Source organism: Schistocerca cancellata, chromosome 5 (genome assembly GCF_023864275.1).
Source record: "Schistocerca cancellata isolate TAMUIC-IGC-003103 chromosome 5, iqSchCanc2.1, whole genome shotgun sequence".
In the NCBI taxonomy this organism is placed as follows: domain Eukaryota; kingdom Metazoa; phylum Arthropoda; class Insecta; order Orthoptera; family Acrididae; genus Schistocerca; species Schistocerca cancellata.
In genome coordinates, this window is record NC_064630.1 from 64381443 (window position 1) to 64406425 (window position 24983).

A 24983-nucleotide genomic window follows, 5' to 3' on the forward strand; every position below is an offset into this window, starting at 1 on the left:
CGGCAGGCACAAAACGTCATCCGAAATTGTACTGAATGCTTTCTCAGAAAATTATTTTGAACAATTAGTTCATGAGCCCACTCGAAGCGAAAATGGTTGCGAAAGCATACCTGACCTTTTAGCAACAAATAATCCTGAACACATAGTGAGTATTCTGACGAATACAGGGATTAGCGACTACAAGGCAGTAGCTGCTAGGCTGAATACCGTAACACCCACAACCATCAAAAAGAAACGAAAGTATATCTATTTAAAAAAGCTGATAAAAATGCTCTTAACGCCTTTTTAAGAGACACTCTTCACTCCTTGGAATGTTGTGGAATGTTTTCAGAGTGATAGTATCGACAGCAATTGAGAGATTTATAGCACATAAATTAAGAAGTGATGGTACTGATCCCCCATGATACACAAAACGGGTCAGATCTTTGTTGCAGAAGCAACGAAAAAAAGCGTGCCAAATTTAAAAGAACGCTAAATCCCCAAGTTTGGCAACGTTTTACAGAAGTTAGAAATATGGCGCGTACTTCAATGCGAGATGCTTCTAATAATTTCCACAACGAAATTCTGTCTCTAAATCTGGCAGAAAAAACCCAAAGGGATTTTGGTCATACATGAAGCACACCAGTGGCAAGACGCAATCAATACCTACACTGCGCGATAACAACGGTGAAGTCATTGATGGCAGCGCCACTAAAGCAGAGTTATTAAACACGGTTTTCCGAAACTACGTCACCAAAGAAGACGAAGTAATTATTCCTGAATTCCAACCAAGAACAACTGCCAAGATGAGAAACATAGAAGTGGATATCCTCGGAGTAACGAAGCAGCTTAAATCATTTAATAAAGGCAAGGCCTCCGGTCCAGATTGTATACCAGTCAGGTTCCTCTCAGAGTATGCTGATAAAATAGCTCCATATTTAGTAATTATATACAACCACTCGCTCACAGAAAGAACCGTACCTAAAGACCGGAAAATTTCTCAAATCACACCAATACCCAAAAAGGGAAGTAGGAGTAATCCGCTGAATTACAGGCCTATATCAATAACGTCGATTTGCAGTAGGGTTTTGGAACATTATGAAGTACCTCGAAGAAAACGATTTATTGACACATAGCACGTTATCAGAAAATATCATTCTCGTGAAACACAACTAGCTCTTTATACTCATGAAGTAATAAGTGCTATCGACAGGGGATATCAAATTGATTCCGTATTTTTAAATTTCCAGAAGGCTTTCGACACCGTTCCTCACAAGCGTCTTCTAACCAAACTGCGTGCCTACGGAGTATCGCCTCAGTTGTGCAACTGGATTCGTGATTTCCTGTCATTTCGTAGTAATATACGGAAAGTCATCGAGTAAAACAGAAGTAATATTCGGCGTTCCCCAAGGAAGTGTTATAGGCCCTCTATTGTTCCTCACTGTATTAACGACGTAGGAGACAATCTGAGTAGCCGCCTTAGATTGTTTGCAGATGATGCTGTCATTTACCGTCATGTAAAGTCATCAGATGATGAAAACGACTTCCAAAATGATTTAGATAAGATGTGAAGCTATTCACATGAGTACTAAAAGAAATCAGCTAAATTTCGGTAAGTCACACAAATCTGAAGGCTGTAAATTCAACTAAATACTTAGGGATTACAATTACAAATAACCTAAATTGGAACGATCACATAGATAATATTGTGGGTTGAGCAAACCAAAGACTGCGATTCATTGGCAGAACACTTAGAAGGTGCAACAGGTCTACTAAAGAGACTGCTTACACCACGCTGTCCGCCCTATTTTAGAGTATTGCTGTGCAGTGTGGGATTCGCTCAGATGGGACTGACGGATGACATCGAAAAGGTACAAAGAAGGCAGCTCGTTTTGTATTATCGCGAAATAGGTGAGATAAGGTCACAGACATGATACGTGAATTGGAGTGGCAATCATTAAAACGAAGTCGTTTTTCGTTGCGACGGGATCTTTTCATGAAATTTCAATTACCAGTTTTCTCCTCCGATTGCGAAAACATTCTGTTGGCACCCACCTAGATAGGGAGAAGTGATCATCACGATAAAATAAGAGAAATCACGGCTCGCACAGAAAAATTTAAGTGCTCGTTTTTCCCGCGTGCCATTCAAGAGTGGAATGGTAGAGAGACAGCATGAAGGTGGTTCATCGAACCCTCTGCGAGGCACTTTATTGTGAATAGCAGAGTAATCACGTAGATGTAGATGTAGCAACATCCCCCTCTCTCTAGAGTGCGTCATTAGTCTACCACTAAATCATACCTCATTACATTCCCATCTCAACTGAACACTACATGCACGTTCTATCATCCTTTAACGCAGATTCAAGTTAGTTTAGTGGCAGATGGTTCTCTTTTCCAGGAAAGAGTCAAAGACGGCAGTCAACTTCCATGTATCATTATTACCTCAATAAACATACAGTGGAATATTGTTAAGAAAAAAAAATACAGCAATTGTTCTGTAAGGTATTTATTAGCTGACACCACATACTTGTGGTTGGTGAAGAGTATGTAGAACTATATTGTAAATACTGACTGTTAGGCTTCAAAACACCTAAACAATCCTGCACAGAGACAAACACGCGATCCACAATGTATTTGTGTATTGCTGTGTCCCAGCTGGTAATATAATGCACTTTAGCTAAGGACACTTTATAATAACCTATAAGATGGGTGCCAATATCTTTGGAGTCACCCCTGGGCTTCTGATCTGACATATATAAATTTATTACTCTGCATTTGGTGGTCATCCATGTGAAACCTACTATTCAAGCTGTCTTACCGTTGTCGACGAAAAATTACCGTTTCTCTGGATCCCGGTGCTTCCATGTCTTGTTCCTCTTGCTGGCACGTATACACCCCCATGTACAAGAAATTTCCTGCACCAAGCTGAAGACATGCAAGTACTCCCTCAATTTCACCCCATTTTGGAGTATTTTCCCTCATGTTTATAAGTATTTTCCATCATTTTCCGCAATTTTATCGATTTTATGTCACTTTTGCCCATGTAATCATGACAACACTTCTCGCCACGTATTCTAAAATTACTCGTAGATGTAGTACAGTTGTCAGCACCTAACACAAAAAGTGGTTCAAATGGCTCTGAGCACTATGGGACTTAACTTCTGAGGTCATCAGTCCCCTAGAACGTAGAACTACTTAAACGTAACTAACCTAAGGACATCACACACATCCATGCCCGAGGCAGGATTCGAACCTGCGACCATAGTGCACCTAGCACAAATTTACTGTTTTTCTGGATGGACAGTGTAGTATAGAACTGTACTCGAATGCATCTAGTCACTTCCAACCACATATCCTATAGCTGCAAAGCATTTGCCCTGTTCTCTGTATGTCTGTGTGTCTGTGCGAGTGTCGTGGATGGCTCGGGGACGGAAGGCTATGTGGCTTCAGGTATACTGCCAGCTCCACGTGGTGTGATCAGTGTGCTACAAAGAAAGTGCACCACAGAGGAGGAAGGCTGGAGTGTTTCCCACATGACAAATAGTGTGCTTTTATTTGGGTGGGATTAGCGCAAGCCCAAGCATGCTGCTACTTGCAGCTTCTCAGGCCTTGGCTGGTGCAGAGTGGTGCGGCAACTAGCACATGGTGCATCCCGAAGGACAGCAAGATGCTCTGTGACCTTAGCTAAAGAGCATTGTACAGTGTGTACCAAAAAGAATGTCCGATGTGGCGAGTCTATATTTCTGAAACTAATAAGCATATACAATGAATTTTGTTTTCTGATGAACAGTAAACTCAAAAAGTTGTCTTTCGTACTTTTTCATAAATTCTCAATATGCCCCCCTTGAGATGCATGGCATATATCAATATGGTATTCAAATTGTTCCCACACTGCAGTGTTCATGTCATGAGTTACAGCTTTTCCACAGCTGCTGTTATGCAAAGACTCAGTTCATTCATTGTTGTTGTTGGCGGAGGCACATAGACTCTTTTATAAACCCCTACAAGTAATAGTCACTGAAAATCAAGAAAACTGTTATTCTCCATCTTTCCAAGAACGAAGCTACAGAATTTCACATGTTGTTGTTTCTCACCTTTACGAAGGACTGAATTTTGTGTGGTTTCATGTGTGAACGTCGGTGCAACACACGCCAGACAGACATCGGGGGCATGTTGAGCTGTCGAGCTGCACAGCGAACGGATTTCTGTGGACTCCTTGTGAAATTATGGTGCATGTATTGAGTCGTTGTGTTTACACAAACAACATGCTTCTCGGAATTGTTCACGCCATCGCCTAATGCCCTATGCTGTAGGAGGATCCACACCATACCTAGTACGAAAGTTACACTGAACAGTTATTACTGACATGTACTGCGCAAAACGTAGACCACAAAAGACTTTCTGTTGCCACGACACCATTTTTACTAGAACTGAAGTGGGCACACACTGCTGGGAACCATATAAAACGCGAGAGTTTGCTCTTTCCAACAACATGTTGTTCACGCACATATCTCAAATACCATAATAGTTATGATTTTTCAAAAATCTGATGAATCTTTTTGATACACCCTGTGTTATCAGCTGGGAGACTGCAATATACAGGGTTATTACAAATGATTGAAGCGATTTCACAGCTCTACAATAACTTTATTATTTCAGATATTTTCACAATGCTTTGCATACACATACAAAAACTCAAAAAGTTTTTTTAGGCATTCACAAATATCCGATATGTGCCCCTTTAGTGATTCGGCAAACATCAAGCCGATAATCAAGTTCCTCCCACACTCGGCGCAGCATGTCCCCATCAATGAATTCGAAAGCACTGTTGATGCGAGCTCGCAGTTCTGGCACGTTTCTTGGTAGAGGAGGTTTAAACACTGAATCTTTCACATCACTATGCGTGAAACTTGCCCGCACGCGTTCAACCGTTTCTTCGCTCAATGCAGGCCGACCCGTTGATTTCCCCTTACAGAGGCATCCAGAAGCTTTAAACTGCGCATACCATCGCCAAATGGAGTTAGCAGTTGGTGGTTGTTGAACTTCGTCCTGAAGTGTCGTTGCACTGTTATGACTGACTGATGTGAGTGCATTTCAAGTACGACATACGCTTTCTCGGCTCCTGTCGCCATTTTGTCTCACTGCGCTCTCGAGCGCTCTGGCGGCAGAAACCTGAAGTGCGGCTTCAGCCAAACAAAACTTTATGAGTTTTTCTACGTATCTGTAGTGTGTCGTGATCATATGTCAATGAATGGAGCTACAGTGAATTTATGAAATCGCTTCAATCATTTGTAATAGCCCTGTGCAATTACAGAATATGAGGTGTGGCGCCCTGTATCGCTCCTGTCTAGAGCCAGAGTATCAGGAGAATAACTCATGCGTGCACAGTGACAGATGGTCTGAAGCGGGTTCAGTCGAGTATGTAGTTCTAATTTTCATCTGCTAGAGGACAATAGCAGACAAAGACATTCAAGAAACAGATCAAGAGAATGGTTTTGTGAATTCTTCTATTTATTTCTGGAAGTTTTTTTTGTTTATTTATGTTTTTACAGTTTTTATATGCTTTTAATAGTGTGAATGATGCGTGAATGTGGTCTAAAGTTAATATGTATATTATTATTCTACTGATGAACGCTGTACGAACTAGTGTGAGAAAGTTTTAAGACAGTGTGAATGCAGACGACGGGGAATTTTGTATTATGATATGTTAAGTAAGCTTATGGTAAAAGGAAAGCTAATTCGAGTGCAAATGAAAATAGTAAATATCGTGAAGTATAAACAAAATGCCAGAATGTTAAATATTTATTTCGGGAAAAAGTACAGTTCTAAAGTGTGTTATTTCTTGACTGGTTAGTCATGAAAAGCGCGGACTAACACGGGAGAATAATGTTTTTCTATTCGTCTTAAGGAAAACTGACCAATCAGAACAGAGTATTCTTCCCGCGTCTTTTCTCTTGGAGATATAGAATGCTTACAGCAGTCTAAGGAACCGGAGCCCAGCCTCTCAGTGGTAAGGTCGTGTGCAGTATGAGCTCCGAAGGAAGTCATAATTTGCAGATTTTAATTGTGCTACATATCTCAAAAGTGTTTTAAATTGAATGAATATTTAATCTGGTGTGTTTTTTAGAAAGTACGGATTTTTTAAGTAATATTGTGTACGAGAAAAGACAGTAATTCCGCGTGGCATATGGAGCAGATCGGTGACTAAAAATCTGGGTGCATTAGACGCCACCAACTTAATAGTATTGCGAGCATTTTAATTTAAGAACAATCCGTGCTTAGTAGCTGTTCAGATTTCAGGAAATACGTTACCATAAACTTGCTAATGTGAATGAAAGGGTTTGTGCATGATTTTGTTAAGAGTAGCACGGGCTTGGCGGTGAACGTGTACGTTATCAAGGTTCAGAATATACCTAAGTCCGCCTTTCATTCAAAATTAAGATCTTTTCCGGTTCTTGGAATAGTTACGTTGTATGCAGCCTGGTGCGAGTTGCAGTACGGTAGGTTTCTGCTCGGCTTTCCTACCGGCGATCTGCTGCAACGAGTTCACGGATAGGTGCAGGTAATGGACGAAAGGAACCGCGCCGCCGTAAATGGATCGCGGGGTTGACCCTGTGGTGCAAGACCGTTTAGCCTCGCGGAGTGGCCGAGCAGTTTGAGGCGCCATGTCACAGACTGCGGGGCCCCTCCCGCCGGAGGTTCGAGTTCCCTCAGGCATGGGTGTGTGTGTTGTTCTTAGCATAAGTTAGCTTAAGTAGTGTGTAAGTCTAGGGACTGATGACCACAGCAGTTTGGTCTCTTAGAAATTCACACACTTTTGAACATTTGAAGACCGTGTACGTGCTTTAAACTCTAACAAACAGTATTTACAATGTGCTTCGTTGTACTCTCTACCAATCACGACCATACAGTGTCTGCTAACAAATACCTTACAGAGCAGTTGCTGTATTGTCTTTTTTTTTTTTTTTTTTTTTTTTTTTTTTTTTTTTTTTACAAAATTCTACTGTATGTCTCTTGAGGTAATAGCAATACATGCAAGGTGACTGCTGCCTTTTATTCTTTCCTGGAAAAGAGAACCTTCTGCCCCTAAATTGACTTGGATCTGCGTTAAAGGATGATAGAAAGCGCATGGAGTGATCAACTGATATGGTGTTGTAACGAGGTATGATTTGATTGTAGACTGATGATGCATTCTATAGGGAGGGAGATGTTGCTGCAGGTCATTTATCCTGCATTTAACCATTTTTTCTGTTGTTCTCTTATGGTGTATCAGTTGTGTGGTATAACATGTGTTCGACTCGTACACAACTTCCGCGTGTGACATAGATTACTATCTACCTGCAATCATTAATGGCAAATGTCTCCATATCACAGTTTGCAGATTAGCTACAGCGCATGTGTGATGAAACATGTCCATTGGTGGAAAACCTGTTTCAGCACCCTCCTCTATATGAACTAAGATTTAGGTGACATACTCCATTTCCCTGCTGCAGCTTTGATATAAATCGAGTCTTCAGTTTTATAACTATGGTGATTCTAAGTTAGTGGCAGGTGTCTATGAGGTACTGCAATCCCTGTGTATACATTTGCTTGACAGATGTTATGTGTGGGTCGAACTGTGTTCCATTCTCAGAGTTAGAGAAGCATGGCGTGTAGTTTCACATGCCAAACACCTCTGCCATGCATTTGTCTGTTTCCTCATAAGTTGCATTCTCTGTTGCTGATGATCGTTTTATAGGACTGTTGCGAGCATAACATAATTTCTGAACCATTATCAGACATGAATATTGGGCACTACACACCTCCGAGAAGCCATATTGTGCATGTATCACGAAGACTCTATTTTTTTCCTTTAGTGTAGAAGGAAGTAGTTCTATCTTCATCAAGTTTGCCATCATGGTGAGTGCGATAGAACACTTGCAGGATGGATGTATGTGAGATGTTTGACATACATGACTTGCATTAAAGTATTAAGAGTGTTGCACTCAGCATGACTAATATTTCGGAAACCACCTGGCTTTAATACAGGGTGTCCCAGTCAAACCTCCCTGATTTCAAAGACCTAGGAAAAAAACCACAGTAGATACGACAATGAAAAATGCACCACATTGTAGAGAATCTCAAAGAATTTATTTATTTATCGTCAGTACACCTTTACATGTGAACAGTTTGTAGCACGAAGAATATCGAGTCTATATTCAATTTCTTGCCAAGTTCTTTCTCACATTTCGTCTGTTATTGTTGCAATCACATTAGTGATACAAAATCGCAATATAGTAACATCATCCACTTTCACATAAAAAGTTCTCGGTTCACTTGCCGCGTCAAATTTGGATAAAATCCCAAGCTTTCGATGACTACCTCCGTCATCTTCGTCAGGGGTAAAACTGACTGTCGTGGACCGGTGAGGCTTCCGCTTTTATAAGCAGTGGACGGCTTCTCATTGGCTGGATGACGTCACGGTGAAACCGATGCGTACTGAGGTGGCAGCCTCTATATCCATAGATTTTGTTTGCGCGCTTTATCCAGCGTTGCTTGCAGCGCCATCCATCGCAACAGGCGGAGAATCGCATGACTTGTGCGCCTAAACCGGGGAAAAGGAACTTTTGGGTCCAGCGACGCGCATCACACTGTTATCAACTTCTCCGACAAGGAAATTGACGACGCCACCATCTCGGTTCTCAGTAAGGGACTGAACTTTTCTCCAGCTCCACAAAAGCTACCAGTGGCCGAGATTATCAGTGGAGTTGAACAAGCGGTTCGGCACCTTCCTGAAGAGGCAGCAGATGAGGTAAGGCTTGCAACTAGTCGGATTTTAGCAACAGCCAAGCCTCCTAAGCCCAATGTGAGCAGAGTGGAGAAACTGGCATTGAAATCGTTGGGGAAGGATGAAGAGTTAGTTGTACTACCAGCCGACAAAGGGAATGCCACAGTTATCCTCAATGCTACCGATTATCATAAGAAAGTGGCCATACTATTGGAAGATGCCACGTACCGTATTCTTAAATGGGATCCCACAGCAGCACTTAGTAGGAAGACAGGGGAGCTACTGAAGAACTCTGGCCTCCCAGAAGAACTAGTCAAGAATCTACGACCAAGAGCACCAAGGCCACCCATGTTATATGGTCTACCCAAAGTCCATAAGGATGGGGTTCCGTTGAGACCTATTGTTAGTGCTATTGGGTCTCCTACATATCGGTTGGCAAAATACTTAACCAAATTATTAGCACCTATAGTTGGCCACTGTAGCCATCATATTACTAACTCAAAAATGTTTGTTGACATTATAAAGCAGATGAGGATAGGTCCGAATGACATCATGATCAGCCTAGATGTGGTCTCTTTGTTTACAAAGGTTCCAGTGGAACGTTAAAAATGTTGGCTGCTCATTTCTCTCCTGAAATACTGAAGTTATTTCGACACACTTTGACGACCACCTATTTTTTTGTATGGTGGAAAATATTGTGAAATAATTGACGGAACAGCCATGGGTTCGCCACTGTCACCAGCCATAGCTAACTTCTTCATGGAGGATTTCGAAGAACGAGCGTTGAACAGTGCTCCCTTACGTCCATCCTGCTTCTTCAGGTATGTTGACGATACATTTTTAATCTGGCCACATGGCAATGAGGCACTGCAGCAGTTTGTTGAACATTTGAATGGTATACATCAGAACATAAGATTTACAGTGGAGGTGGAGAAAGATGGAAAGTTACCCTTCTTAGATGTACTGGTGGAGCGAAAATCAGATGGACGTCTCGGACATTCTGTGCACAGAAAACCGACGCATACAGATTTATATCTAAACGCGCGTAGTTTTTACCACCCAGCTCAGAAGAGAGCTATGCTGAACACCTTGGTACACACAGCAAGGACTATTTCGGACAAGGATCATCTCGGCTCCGAGATTAACCACCTGACGACGGTATTCATAAAAAATGGTTATTCTGATCGTGATATCAGATCTACTCTGGCGAAGAAACCAAGAAAGGACGCTGTTCGAACAGATCCAGAGGACCAACACATCGCGCGGCTACCATTCTGCGGTGCAACGACCAGCAAGACCGGCAGAGTCCTGAGCCGGCAAGGAATCAGACCAGTCTTCCGGCCACCCAGGAAGATTAAGGAAATGCTGCGACCCGTGAAAGATAGTCTTGGCCTGAGAGTACCGGGAATTTACAGCATTCCTTGCGAGTGTGGCAAAAGTTACGTGGGCCAGTCTATAAGAACTGTCGCCGACCGCAGTGTGCAACATCAGCGTCACCTGAAATACAGGTATCTAGAAAAATCAGCGGTGGCTGAGCACAGTTTGTTAAATAAACATAAGATTTTATTCGATGAAACAAGACTACTTGCTCACGCATCAAACTATTGGGACTCTGTCATCAGGGAAGCAGTTGAAATTAGACTCTGTGAAAATAATTTCAACAGAGATTCCGGTTATGCACTCAGCAATGCATGGAAGCGCGCAATTGATATAGAAAGAGCGCAGAGGGAGACTTCTTACATTCTTCGCAGTTCTCTGCCTGTTGCGATGGATGGCGCTGCAAGCAACGCTGGATAAAGCGCGCAAACAAAATCTGTGGATATAGAGGCCGCCACCTCAGTACGCATAGGTTTCACTGTGACCTCATCCAGCCAATGAGAAGCCGTCCACTGCTTATAAAAGCGGAAGCCTCACCGGTCCACGACAGTCAGTTTTACCCCTGACGAAGATGACGGAGGTAGTCATCGAAAGCTTGGGACTTTATCCAAATTTGACGCGGCAAGTAAACCGAGAACTTTTTATGCAAGGACTCCGTCGCGAAAGACTTCGTAGTCATCATCCACTTTGGTTGCATACACGCAGTCCTTCACGAATCGCCACATGAACAAATCAAACGGCGTAATTTCGGGTGAACGTAGTGGCCAGACAATGTGTCCTCTGCATCCAATCCAACGATTGGGAAATTTCCTATCCAGGATCGAAAAAAATGGCTCTGAGCACTATGGGACTTAACTTCTGAGGTCATCAGTCCACCAGAACTTAGAACTACTTCTAACTAACCTACGGACATCACACACATCCATACCCGAGGCAGGATTCGAACCTGTGACCGTAGCGGTCATGCGGTTCCTAGAATCGATCAGCCACTCCGGCCGGCTATCCAGGATCGTGCAAACAGCCATTGACCAATGCGGCGAAGATCCATCTTGTTGATAAATGATGTTGGGTTGCAAGTCTCGTATCTGAGGGTACACAAACTGCTCCAAGATGTCCAGATACACTGACCCATTCACTGATTGCTTCGCAAAGAAGAAGGGTCCAACAATCCTGTCATGCATTAGCCAACGCCAGACGTTTAGTTTAGGGCTATCACGAACATGTTCAATGGCAACTTGCGGGTTTTGCGAACCCCAAATCCGAACATTATGCCTATTAATCCTTCCTAATAGATGAAAGGTTGCCTCATCTGAGAATAAACATCTTTCCAGGAAGCTGGCATCCATATCAATATGCTGCAGCATATCCACGACAAATTGTTGTCAGTGTGGTTTGTCGTTCAGAGTCAGATGTTGCAGAATTTGCACTTTGTAAGCACACATACGAAGTCGCTGGTGAACTACATGATGCAATGTTGATCGATGCTTGACAAACTGACTTGCGTGGGCCTCTGAGAAACGTTTTTCTGGTGACCTCCACTGTCTCTTCTGAAACTCCGTAACATGCACCGCCAGAATGTTTCCGAACACTTGCTGTTGCCAGAATCTTTCAACACAATTCCTCAATTGTTTTCATGTCAGGTGGATCACATTTACACACACGACAATAATTTCTTTGCATAGTAATCAGCGATTTGTTTTCTGCAAACCACACCACTACTTGCGCGCACTGCTGTGGAGTCGCCATTTTCACTTCATGCGACCATGCTGCACTCTGGCGACTATACTTGGCAGTTCTGATGCGGGAACATAAATTCTTTGAGATGCTCTACAACGTGGTGCAATTTTCATTGTCGTATCTACTGTGGTTTTTCTCTCCTGGGTCCTCGAAATCGGGGAGGTTTGAGTGGGATACCCTGTATTATATCATGTTTAAGTGCAGAACCATGTAGCCTTAGGAGTGCATATGTTTATGTTCCACAGTCATTTCTCTCTTACCAATACGTTCTTGGTACTGACTACTGACTCTAGAATAATACTTTATAATAGATAGCGCAGTTGATTTATGTAAAATTCTTCAAACTCTGACTGCCTGGATGTCCACCTTATTGAAAAGCACGTTTCTTCTTAACCACCATCTGTTACATCATCACAATATGTTCACACCCACTATACACCGATAAGGGATGCTAACCTCCTCGACATGCGTGCATCTAGAGAGATCTTGTGCATTTGGATATTTGGTTGGGTGCCGTGAGTAAGATTGGTACAAAACAGATTGGTACAGCAGTTACAGATTCAGCTCGCTCTGTCCCTTCACGAGATGAGGAATGTAGTGGCATAATAGTTGGATAAAACGTTCCCCTAGTTAGATGTTGTACGCCACTGCAATCACAGAATGTTTCAGATTCATCTGACGTGAACTGAGGGCCGTTGTCTGACACTATGACTTCAGGTAAACCTTCGAGGCAAAAAATAGAGGACAACACCTGAATTGTTGGCGAGTTCATTGGCACAGCAGAAGGATGTAGACACATTGCCATGGCGATTGCGACTTAGGCCAGGCAGAGAATGGTTCAAATGGCTCTGAGCACTATGGGACTCAACTTCTGAGGTCATTAGTCCCCTAGAACTTAGAACTAGTTAAACCTAACTAACCTAAGGACAACACACACATCCATGCCCGAGGCAGGATTCGAACCTGCGACCGTAGCGGTCTCGCGGTCAGGCAGAGAGTTTTTTTTGTGGCGGAGCGGACTGATTTTCCGCCCATGCGTGACATTGTGACATCATCAGTTCTACTTGGGCGTCCATAGCCTGCCAAGTAAAGTGTCGACACGCGCACTGTTTCATACGAACAATCCCCCAGTGTCTTTGGTGAAGTAACTGCAACACTTCTTAGTGCTAAGTTTTAGGGCTCAATACATATGACTGTCCACTGCCATTTTGAACAAGAATAACACATTTCGATGACTGGGTGTTCATTCATTCATTCATTCATTCATTTATTGTTCCGTGGGACCAAATTAAGGAGAAGTCTCCATGGTCATGGAACGAGTCAATACATGAAATTATAACACGATATTAGAAACAGATAAAATGAAATATAAAAAAAACATATTCAGGTGACAATTCGTAAATTTAAATAAAGAAAATCAACAATGTAACACTGGAATTTGCTTAATTTTTTAGCTCTTCCAGGAGCTCCTCGACAGAATAGAAGGAGTGAGCCATGCGGAAACTCTTCAGTTTAGACTTAAAAGAGTTTGGGCTACTGCTAAGATTTTTGAGTTCTTGTGGTAGCTTATTGAAAATGGATGCAGCAGAATACTGCACTCCTTTCTGCACAATAGTCAAGGAAGTGCATTCCACATGCAGATTTGATTTCTGCCTAGTATTAACTGAGTGAAAGCTGCTAACTCTTGGGAATAGGCTAATATTGCTAACAACAAACGACATTAAAGAAAATATATATTGTGAGGGCAATGTCAAAATTCCCAGACTATTGAATAGGGGTCGACAAGAGGTTCTCGAACTTACACCACATATAGCTCGAACAGCCCGTTTTTGAGCCAAAAATACCCTTTTTGAATCAGAAGAATTACCCCAAAAAATAATACCATACGACATAAGCGTATGAAAATATGCGAAGTAGACTACTTTTCGTGTTGAAGTGTCACTTATTTCAGATACTGTTCTAATGGTAAATAAAGCAGCATTTAGCTTCTGAACAAGATCCTGGACATGGGCTTTCCACAACAGCTTACTATCTATCTGAACGCCTAGGAACTTGAACTGTTCCGTCTCGCTTATAATATGCCTATTCTGTCTGATCAAAATATCGGTTCTTGTTGAATTGTGAGTTAGAAACTGTAAAAACTGAGTCTTACTGTGATTTAGCATCAAATTATTTTCCACAAGCCACGAACTTATTTCATGAACTACGTTATTTGATACTGTTTCAATATTACACACAAGATCCTTCACTATCAAGCTGGTGTCATCAGCAAACAGAAATATTTTTGAATCACCTGTAATACTAGAAGTTGTGTGATGTCCTTAGGTTAGTTAGGTTTAAGTAGTTCTACGTTCAATGGGACTGATGACCATAGATGTTAAGTCCCATGGTGCTCAGAGCCCAATAACACATTTCTGTACAGTGAGGCTATGCCGACGGGCAAAGTATCGGCGCACTACAGAGTTCTTTATGCTATGCAAGGAATGAGGCCAAGATGTGCGAATGTATTTTAGCAAAATGTTGAAATCTGAATCAGCTTCCATAGCGTTTGTGCCGTGAAGGCACTGAGGCCAAGACTTAATTCTGTTCGCCTGTGCAGCCGCCTGTTTAGCGAACTGCTTACACAGCGTGTGATGTTGTTTACTTAATGTGGCGCACACAAGCGGCCGCCGAATGGCCAGTCACTAACAAGGTGCTCGACCTGACAAATAGCTGGTCATATTTATCGGCTGACAGGGCACCTGAATCGTACTGATCTAGGATTTGCACTACCTGCTGCAATGATGGATCTAACTGTTTCAAAATCTGTTCTCTGAGTTTGACATCAGGTACATTGTACACGATCGCATCACGCAACATAACATCGGAATATAAAGCACCACAAGCATATCTGAATTTGCATTTCCTTGTCATACCCTGAAAATCTGTTACCCAGTTGCGATAAGTTTGTTACAACCATTTTTTGCAATTAAAGAATTCACACCTAGCTGCACCACATTCACTTGTTGGTCATAATAGTTTGTCAACGAATCAACCACCTGATCGTAAGCAAGTTCACTCAGAATGGAGCCGGCCGGGGGGGAGGGGGGGGGCGTGCGGTTCTAGGCGCTACAGTCTGGAACCACGCGACCGCTACGGTCGCAGGTTCGAATCCTACCTGGGGCATGGATGTGTGTGATGTCCTTAGGTTAGTTAGGTTTAAGTAGTTCTAAGTTCTAGGGGACTGATGACCTTAGAAGTTAAGTCCCATAGTGCTCAGAGCCATTTGAACTATTTTAACTCAGAATGGCGTTTGGAAACAACTTCTGAGTTAATCAGAATACTGCATTTCCTACCATGGATAATAGATATGGAAGTTTCACAGTACCTGGTACTTGTGAGTAAAGTATGTGTGCTTCAAATTGTAGCAACCACACGAGCCATTCCTCTTCTTTTTCACGAAACTGGCGAAAGGGCTGTATAGCAATAGGTGTGGTGCTTGTTCCGTCAGGTGCGCAGCATTGGCCAGTAGCTGCTGCACTGTACTGAGCAACGTAGTGGAAATCTGCTGTGCCTGGAACTGGAACATCTGTATTAGTTGTGTTGCAGCTAACGCTTGCGGCTGTGGCGCCTGAGCAGGTGGCAGGATACGTGGGGTGGGCATATTGAAAGAGACAAATGCCAGAAACAAACTAGATAAGCGAGAAAAATAAGTACAAAAGCAAAGAAAATTTCCGCAACGCCCACCTGGAAACACTGATTAGCAAAAGAGACTGTCAAAGTAAGTAAACGTCCCTGCAAGGAAAAGACAAGAGAGAATTAAGGCGCCAGCAGAACGTAACAAAAAAGTCCGTGACTGCCAGGCACTGGGTTCTTCTGATAACTCGTCGCCAATATGGAATCCCACCCACTCGTGTCTTATTAGGGTGCCTAGGGAGCTGATTCTCGGATAGCTAGTCAACATACAAGCAAATCATATTAATAGAGTTTGTTACAGTAGTTGAATTTGAGAGGCACCCACATGCCTTGCTCATACTGTGGCATCAAGCAGTCAGGCCTGCAAGATGAGTGGTCTGCCAAGCGAGTGGATTCATTCTTATTTATCGAGTAACATGAACTCTCGTACTCACAATTAAGTTACAAATTATCCTCCTGCATGAATAATACGCAACGGAAAAACGCATCTGACTATCAGTAATTTACAGAACTCTGACTGTTCACTACGCACTGGCAATACCACATTTTCTTTTTGTCTTTTATTTAACGGCTTTTATCAACACGTGGCCATCGCACTGAATATGAGTGGCGCACACATTATAATTTCTGGATATCTTTACAACATACAATTCGAAGGAAAAGGCCACCAATCTTTTTCTTTTCACTATCTTATTTATTCCGATAAATTCTATAACCTAAACACACAAATTCTATAACCTATAACAATAACACATGAGAAATTCCGCCCAGTGGGCATGGCTTTACATTGGTGAATCTCTATATTATGGTCTCGTAATTATTTAACGCTACAGTGCACTTTCTGGATAGGATGGTGGATCTTTTATTATATCTCACACTTCGACTCTCACAATCATCATCACGAAACTTTCCTCCAGACCGAGCAGTACAAAAGGAACAAGCATAACCCACTAATCTTTTGAAACTACCTTGCTACTCCCCCATGCAAACCACACATACCCAAATTACATGACATACACCACACTACAACATGGAATACAACACAATAAATAGTCACAACACTATCACTTTCAGCTTTCCGACTTCAATTAGTATTTATCCCAGTTTCACACGACATTGCCCCACTTTGTAATTCTACTTTCCTACTATGAACTCTGGAGATATACGAACGTCTTCCTGTGCAATGCAAGCCAAGTGGCGTTGCTGGATAGACGGCCGACTCACCTTGCTTCTGTCTCAGAGTTTGAATCTAGCGTCACACGGAATCATATCAAGCAAAGTAATATTAAGAACACACGCGAGTCCTCAACTGATACCATGGACGAGTACTTCTCTTTATCCTTTGTGTCATACAGAGATTGAGACTCACACAGTACTCATCACGTGGAAGTACTCGTCTGTAATTTCAAGTCCTGCACACGCCATCTCTTAAATATTTCAACTTATTGTACACACGCTAGTAATTCAGCTTAACTTAAGCACACGGAAGTATTTCAACTTATTGCTACACGTGGCTACATTGTGACTGTTGGTCACTTCCGAAGATTACTACGATCCCATTAATATTACCCGCCTGACATTTAATTCTCCCCACAAAAGTTCCTGAAATAGAGAAATTATTATTTCAAACTACTCTTAAATATTCCACATGCATACCATGTCTCCACTCTTTTGTCTTTACGGAGCACAGGTAAGACAGGTCTTAACAGCACAAGATCCAGCGGCAGAGTGCCGAAACATGGCTGTTCCTCAGGTCCTCTCACACCTCTGCTGAAGTGGGGGAGCACCTTGCTACTGTATTGGTCAGCCACATTTCAGGCGCTCAAAGCTCAGGTAAATTTCATCTCTTTGATCCCACCAAAGGTGGCCAAAGGATCGTCTCAAAGATGATCATATATTCACATTCACTATCTGCGGTTAGCAGACGACCATACATTCATTCATTTCACAGATCTCACCAAACTGGATGTAGGGATTTATTTTGTGGGAGTGCACATGTGATCAATTAAATAAATAAATTGTCATTCTTTCCCACACTAGTATCCGGCTTCGCTGTATTAATTGAAATTGAGTTATTTTACAAAAAAAATGTGTTGTTCTGACAAAAATAGTGAAGTATGTTGTACCTATTTTCAATGTCGGGCGGTACTGTACCCTTTCAAATTGATAATACTTAACGAGTTGTCACAAGCAATACTCGACATGCAAATAATCAATGTCCTTCACTATGTACAATGTCCATGCAAATTAATTACACAAGTTCATATGGATTGCAAGTCACGGCTCTTCTAGTCCCCTCTTCTAGTGCGTCTTATAGTGCCGGTCTAATAGTGCAGCCGAGGCAAGGCGGCGCTTCGCTTTTATTCTCTTTGTATAGGCGCCGCTCCTGTTGTGGTGACGTCCTAGTCAGCGTGCTATTGGCTGACGTCGTCTCACAGCCCTCTCTGCTGCATTGTTCTTGATATTCGTGCTGGCACTTGGTGTTACGCTGGAACACTTAATCTTGGTTTAGTTCTGTAGTGTGGATGTTTTATTTTCCTACTAGTCAACTAGTATTATAAGATTTCTCTAAGTGTGGACTACTTAGTTGGCTCTGAGCACTATGGGACTTAAATTCTGAGGTCATCAGTCCCCTAGAGCTTAGAACTACTTAAACCTAACTAACCTAAGGACATCACACACATCCATGCCCGAGGCAGGATTCGAATGCGACCGTAGCGGTCGCGCGGGTTCAGACTGTAGCGCCTAGAACCACTCGGTCACTCCGGCCGGCAGTTTACTTAGTGTTTCTTTGCTAGGTACGATCGTCGTTTGGTGGCGATCCGTCGGATTATGCTGCGCTGTGCTGTTGTTAACCATAAAGGTACACTATGTGATCAAAAGTATCCGGACACTCCCAAAAACATACGTTTTTCATATTAGGTGCATTGTGCTCCCACCTACTGCCAGGTACTCCATATCAGCGACCTCAGTAGTCATCAGACATCGTGAGAGAGCAGAATGGGGCGCTCCGCAGAACTCACAGACTCCAAACGTGGGTAGGTGATTGGGTGTCACTTGTGTCGTACGTCTGTACGCTAGATTTCCACACTCCTAAACATCCCTATGTCCACTGTTTCCGATGTGATAGTGAATAGAAACGTGAAGGGACACGTACAGCACAGAAGCGTACTGGCCGACCTCATCTGTTGACTGACAGAGACTGCCGACAGGTGAAGATGGTCGTAATGTGTAATAGGCAGACATCTATCCAGACCATCACACAGGAATTCCAAACTGCATTAGGATCCATTTCAAGTACTACGACAGTTAGGCGTCAACTGAGAAACTTGGGTTTCGTGGTCGAGCGGCTGCTCATGAGCCACACATCACGCCAGTAAACGCCAAACGACGCCTCGCTTGGTGTAAGGAGCGTAAACATTGGACGACTGAACAGTGGAAAAACGTTTTGTGGAGTGACGAATCACGGTACACAATGTGGCGACCCGATGGAGGGTGCCTAGTGAACGTCATCGCTCAGCGTGTGTAGTGCCAACAGTAAAATTCGGAAGCGGTGGTGTTACGGTGTGGTCGTGTTTTTCATGGAGGGGGCTTTCACCCATTATTGTTTTGCGTGGCACTATCACAGCACAGGCCTATACTAATGTTTTAAGCACATTCTTGGTTCTCACTGTTGAAGAACAATTCGGGGATGGTGATTGCATTTTTCAACGCAATCGAGCATCTGTTCATAATGTACGGCCTGTGGCGAAGTGGTTACACGGCATAACATGCCTGTAATGAACTGGCCTGCACAGAGTCCTGACCTGAATACTATAGAGCACCTTTGGGATGTTTTGGAACGCCGCCTTCGTGTCAGGCCTCACCGACCGTCATCGATACCTCTCCTCAATGCAGCATTCCGTGCAGAATGGGCTGCTATTCCCCAAGAAACCTTCCAGCACCTGATTGAACGTATACCTGCGAGAGTGGAAGCTGTCACCAAGGCTAAGGGTGCGCCAACACTATACTGATGGAGGGCGCCACGAACTTGTAAGTCATTTTCAGTCAGGTGTCCGGATACTTTTGATCAGATAGTGTAGCTACTGCGCGTGAGCAGGTCAGTCGCCAATCTATTTCGTTACTCAGATGCGCTGCGTCTCAATTGCTCATGTACTGTGTGTTTAAACAGTACAGTGTCATATTAAATAATTTCTCGCGCTCGGTGAGGGTAATGATTTCAGAGCTTCTCTGGCACGTAAAGATACAATAAAAAATGTTCTTACTCTTCTTTCGGTGCCTATACTGTTCGGTTGTTGGTGAACATGTTGGCTATTCTTCACTTGTTGGTGGCAACATGGAAAAGTTCTGTTGAAGACATATAGAACCAGCATCTAAGACTGTCAAACTAAGATATTCGTCTTCTTCCAGGACCCTTTCTGCTGTTGATTTTCCTTTGAAGTATTTTTATAGCAAACATATATATTTGTATTCCTCATGATATGACCTAGATATTGCAGCTTTCTACATTTCACTGTCTTGATTAATTTAGGTGTAGTGTGCATTCTTCCAAAACTTCTACGTTTGTCTCTCTCTGGGTCCAAGGTATTCTAAGGATCCACATACAAAGCCACAGTTCAAAGGCCTCTAGCTTCTTCTCCATGTTTTTATTTAAGGCCCGAGTCTTCTAACCCGTATACACACATCAATAAAAGTTTTGCTTCACCTCGGTTCCGAGAGTTCCGGAACCTGTACAGAAAATTGGAATAAAGATCAACATAAAATCATTTCCGCCCTTTTTATTGCTCATGAAAACCATACATTGCATGATGTACCACCATACAGCGAGACCTTCAGAGGTGGTGGTCCAGACTGCTGTACACACTGGTATTTCTAATACCCAGTAGCACGTCCTCTTGCATTGATGCATGCCTGTATTCGTCGGGGCATACTATCCACAAGTTCATGAAGGCACTGTTGGTCCAGATTGTCCCAATCCTCAGCGGCGAATCGGCGTAGATTCCACAGAGTCGTTGGTGGGTCATGTCGTCCATAAAAAGCCCTTTTCAATCTATCCCAGGCATATTCGATAGGATTCATGTTTCGAGAACATGCTGGCCACTCTAGTCGAGCGATGTCGTTTTCCTGAAGAAAGTCATTCACAAGATGTGCACGATAGGGGCGCGAATTGTCGTCCATGAAGACGAATGCCTCCCCAATACGCTGCCAATATGGTTGCACTGTCGGTCAGAGGACGGCATTCACGTATCGTACAGACATTACAGGGCCTTCCATGACCACCAGCGGCATACGTCGGCCCCACATAATGCCACCCCAAAACAGCAGGGAATCTCCACCTTGCTGCACTCACTGGACAGTGTGTCTAAGGCGTTCAGCCTGACTGGGTTGCCTCCAAACATCTCTCCGACGATTGTCTGGTTGAAGACATATGCGACACTCATCGGTGAAGAGAACGTGATGCCAACCCTGAGCGGTCCATTCGGCATGTTGTTGGGCCCATCTGTACCATGCTGTATGGTGTCGTGGCTTCAAAGATGGACCTCACTATGCACGTCCGAAGTGAAGTTGCGCATCATGCAACCTATTGCGCACAGTTTGAGTCGTAACACGACCTCATATGGCTGCACGAATAGCATTATTCAATGTGGTGGCGTTGCTGTCAGGGTTCCTCCGAGCCATAATCCGTAGGTAGTGGTCGTCCACAGCAGTAGTAGCCCTTGGGCGGTCTGAGCGAGACATGTCATCGACAGTTCCTGTCTCTCTGTATCTTCTTCTTGTCCAAACAACATCACTTTGGTTCTCTCTGAGATGCCTGGACACTTGCCTTGTTGTGAGCCCTTCCTGGCACAAAGAGCAATGTGGACGCGATCGAACCGCGGTATTGACTGCCTAGACATGGTTGAACTACAGACAACACGAGCCGTGTACCTCCTTTCTGGTGGAATCACGGGAACTGATCGGCTGTTGGGCCCCCTCCATGTAACAGACGCTGCTCATGCATAGTTGTTTACTTCTTTGGGAGGGTTTAATGACATTTCTGAACAGTCAAAGGGACCGTCTCTGTGATATAATATCCACAGTCAACGTCTGTCTTTAGGAGTTCTGGGAACTGGGGTGATGCAAAACTTTTTTTGATGTGCGTAGGAGGGTGAAATATACATAGCAGTGAAGAGGTCTGATTTTTGTTCTTAAAGTTAGGTTATGGCTTTTGAATACAGCACTCATTCTGTGGAACACATTTCTTGCTTTCGCAATGTGAACCTTTATTTCTTGTGGATTATCCCAATTTACTTTGAGGTTCGCCGATGACATTGTAATTCTGTCAGAGACAACAAAGGACTTGGAAGAGCAGTTGAACGGAATGGACAGTGTCTTGAAGGGAGGATATAAGATGAACATCAACAACAGCAAAACGAGGATGATGGAATGTAGTCGAATTAAGTCGGGTGATGTTGAGGGTATTAGATTAGGAAATGAGACACTTAAAGTAGTAAAGGAGTTTTGCTATTTGGGGAGCAAAATAACTGATGATGGTCGAAGTAGAGAGGATATAAAATGTAGACTGGCATATGGCAAGGAAAGCATTTCTGAAGAAGAGAAATTTGTTAACATCGAGTATAGATTTAAGCGTCAGGAAGTCATTTCTGAAAGTATTTGTATGGAGTGTAGCCATGTATGGAAGTGAAACATGGACGGTAAATAGTTTGGACAAGAAGAGAATAGAAGCTTTCGAAATGTGGTGCTACAGAAGAATGCTGAAGATTAGATGGGTAGATCACATAACTAATGAGGAGGTACTGAATAGGATTGGGGAGAAGAGGAGTTTGTGGCACAACTTGACCAGAAGAAGGGATCGGTTGGTAGGACATGTTCTGAGGCATCAAGGGATCACCAATTTAGTATTGGAGGGCAGTGTGGAGGGTAAAAATCGTAGGGGGGAGACCAAGAGATGAATACACTAAGCAAATTCAGAAGGATATAGGTTGCAGTAGGTACTGGGAGATGAAGAAGCTTGCACAAGATAGAGTAGCATGGAGAGCTGCATCAAATCAGTCTCAGGACTGAAGATCACAACAACAACAATGGTTCCAAGGTATATATATTGTTCTATCCTTTCTGTAGTTCTTTGCTTTAAGACTAAGTTTAGTCCTATAATAGTTTCCTCACTTATGACCAAAAGTCTTGTCTTTGTGGTGTTTATTCCAAGCCCATACTGACTGCTGTCTCTTACAGTTCTATCCATTAATAATTGTATGGCTCGGATAGTGTCAGCAAATGCAATAGTATCATTAGCATATCGAATGTCGCTTAATTTTATTCCTTTTAATACAATTCCTTCTTCCATTTCTTCCAGGGATTCCCTGAATATGAATTCTGAGTATATATTTAATAGTATGGGTGACAAGATGCATTCCTGTCTTATTCCAGTGAGAATTTTGACTCCTTCGGTGAGTTCTCCATCAATACGCAACACCACTGTTTGATTCCAGTACAGGTTCTTGATTATTCGCTGATCTCTTTCCTCCATTCCAATACTTCTCAAAATCTTCATCAATGTGTCATGTTTTACTGCATCAAAAGCCTTCTGATAATCTATTAGGCAAGCAAGTACATTTTTATTTACATCTCTACAACCCTGAAACAGTACTTATACACTGAACAATGCTTCTCTCGTACGGAAGGCATGAAGAAACCCAAACTGATTAGAGGCTATCTCTGCCTCGCATAGTCTATATATATTCTTCTGTGTATCACCCACAAAAACAATTTCAAGGTATGGCTCATTACGCTTATTGTACAATAATCTCCACATTGTTTTGCATTTGGCTTTTCAGGCAGAGTAATGAACTCTGACTTTAGCCACTCCAGTGGAATAAATTTGATCAAAAATTTTGGTTAACCATACTACATGATTTTCATCTATCAGTTTTAAGAACTCTGCTTCTACTGTATGTGGTCCCACAGTCTTTCCGTCCTTCATATGATTGATGACTGCTTGAAACTCTACTTCCAGTATATCTGTACCACCTATTTAATTTGTGCTTGAAATAAAAGCACGTCTATTCTCATGAAATAAATTTTATAAATAGTTTTTCCATATCTTTTTCTTGTCTTCTGATTTCACCATCAAGTTCCCTCCTTCATCCACTAATTTTCCATCACGGTCTTCCTGTATTTCACTGTTATTTCTTTGACTTTCTTGTGTACATTGAAACTATCACATCTACGTTTATAAAACTGCTCCACTTTTTCATTTTCTTTTGCCTCCCTTATTTTTCTTGTGACGTCCTTATTTATATTCCTGTATTCTGCTTATTTTGTTTTACTGTTGGGCCTTCCATTTTCCTCAAATTATAGATCTGCTTTTTCATTGTCTTCACTCCCTTCATTCTAACTTTAAAAGGTCATACAAGCAGTATGTGATTAGAGTTTACTGCGTATGTTTTTACTGATGTACAACTGTTCCTGAAACGTTTATCCACTAGTATGAAATCAATCTGATGTCTCATACATTTCCCAGGTCTGTTCATTGGAGACTTCCATGTATACAGTTTTCTAGGTGGAAGTTTGAACCAAGTGTTCATAATCGCTACATCATTTGACACTCCAAAATTTTCATGATCATCCCCTCTAGAATTCCTTCTCCTAGTCCAAATGGTCCTACCATGTCTGATGTTCTACCTTCCCCTGCTTTCGAATTAAAATCTCCCATCACAACTGTCAACTCATATTTGTTACGTTTTCTCGAAATTCCAATTATGTTAACATAAAATTCTTCTATCTTTCTTACATCCTAATGAGGCGATACAGACGAATAATCAAAAATCAAATCTTTCCTTAACATTGAACATCCGTCGTAATAAGTATATTTGAAGTGGATAGCAGGTCATTTCTTATATATACTTATATACAGTCCTCCAACCCGTGCTTGATCAGTGTCAAATTCTGTTAAGTGTACAAATTCACGTAAATCTTTGTGTGGCTAGAGCCCCTTTTTTTACCATTGTTTAAGTATATTAACGTATAGGCTTATGGGTGAGGGATTTTTGTTATAATAAATGGCCCCCTGTACAGCTGTTGCCACTTATCATACTTTGTCGATTTTGGATTGGTCCTAAGGAGTACTTGTTGTCCCACATGGTACTCTACAGTGGGTCCTAATTTCTTATCATACACTTGTTTTCTGTAGTCTGCCTTTTCTTTAGTGCTAACCAGTGCTCGACGTTTTTTCTCCTCATACGATATTTCCTTCCGAGGGACCTTGAGTAGAGGTTTATCCCAATTGTCTACTTATCTTTTGTCAAACACCAATTCCGTAGATGTTAAGTCGGTTGAGCTATGAGTGAGATTGTTAACAACTTGCTGGAATGGAGTAACGTATTCGGTCCACCTTGTGTGTTTCTGAGGGGTGTAAGTCCGGATAAAACTGTTAAATTTCTTAAATACC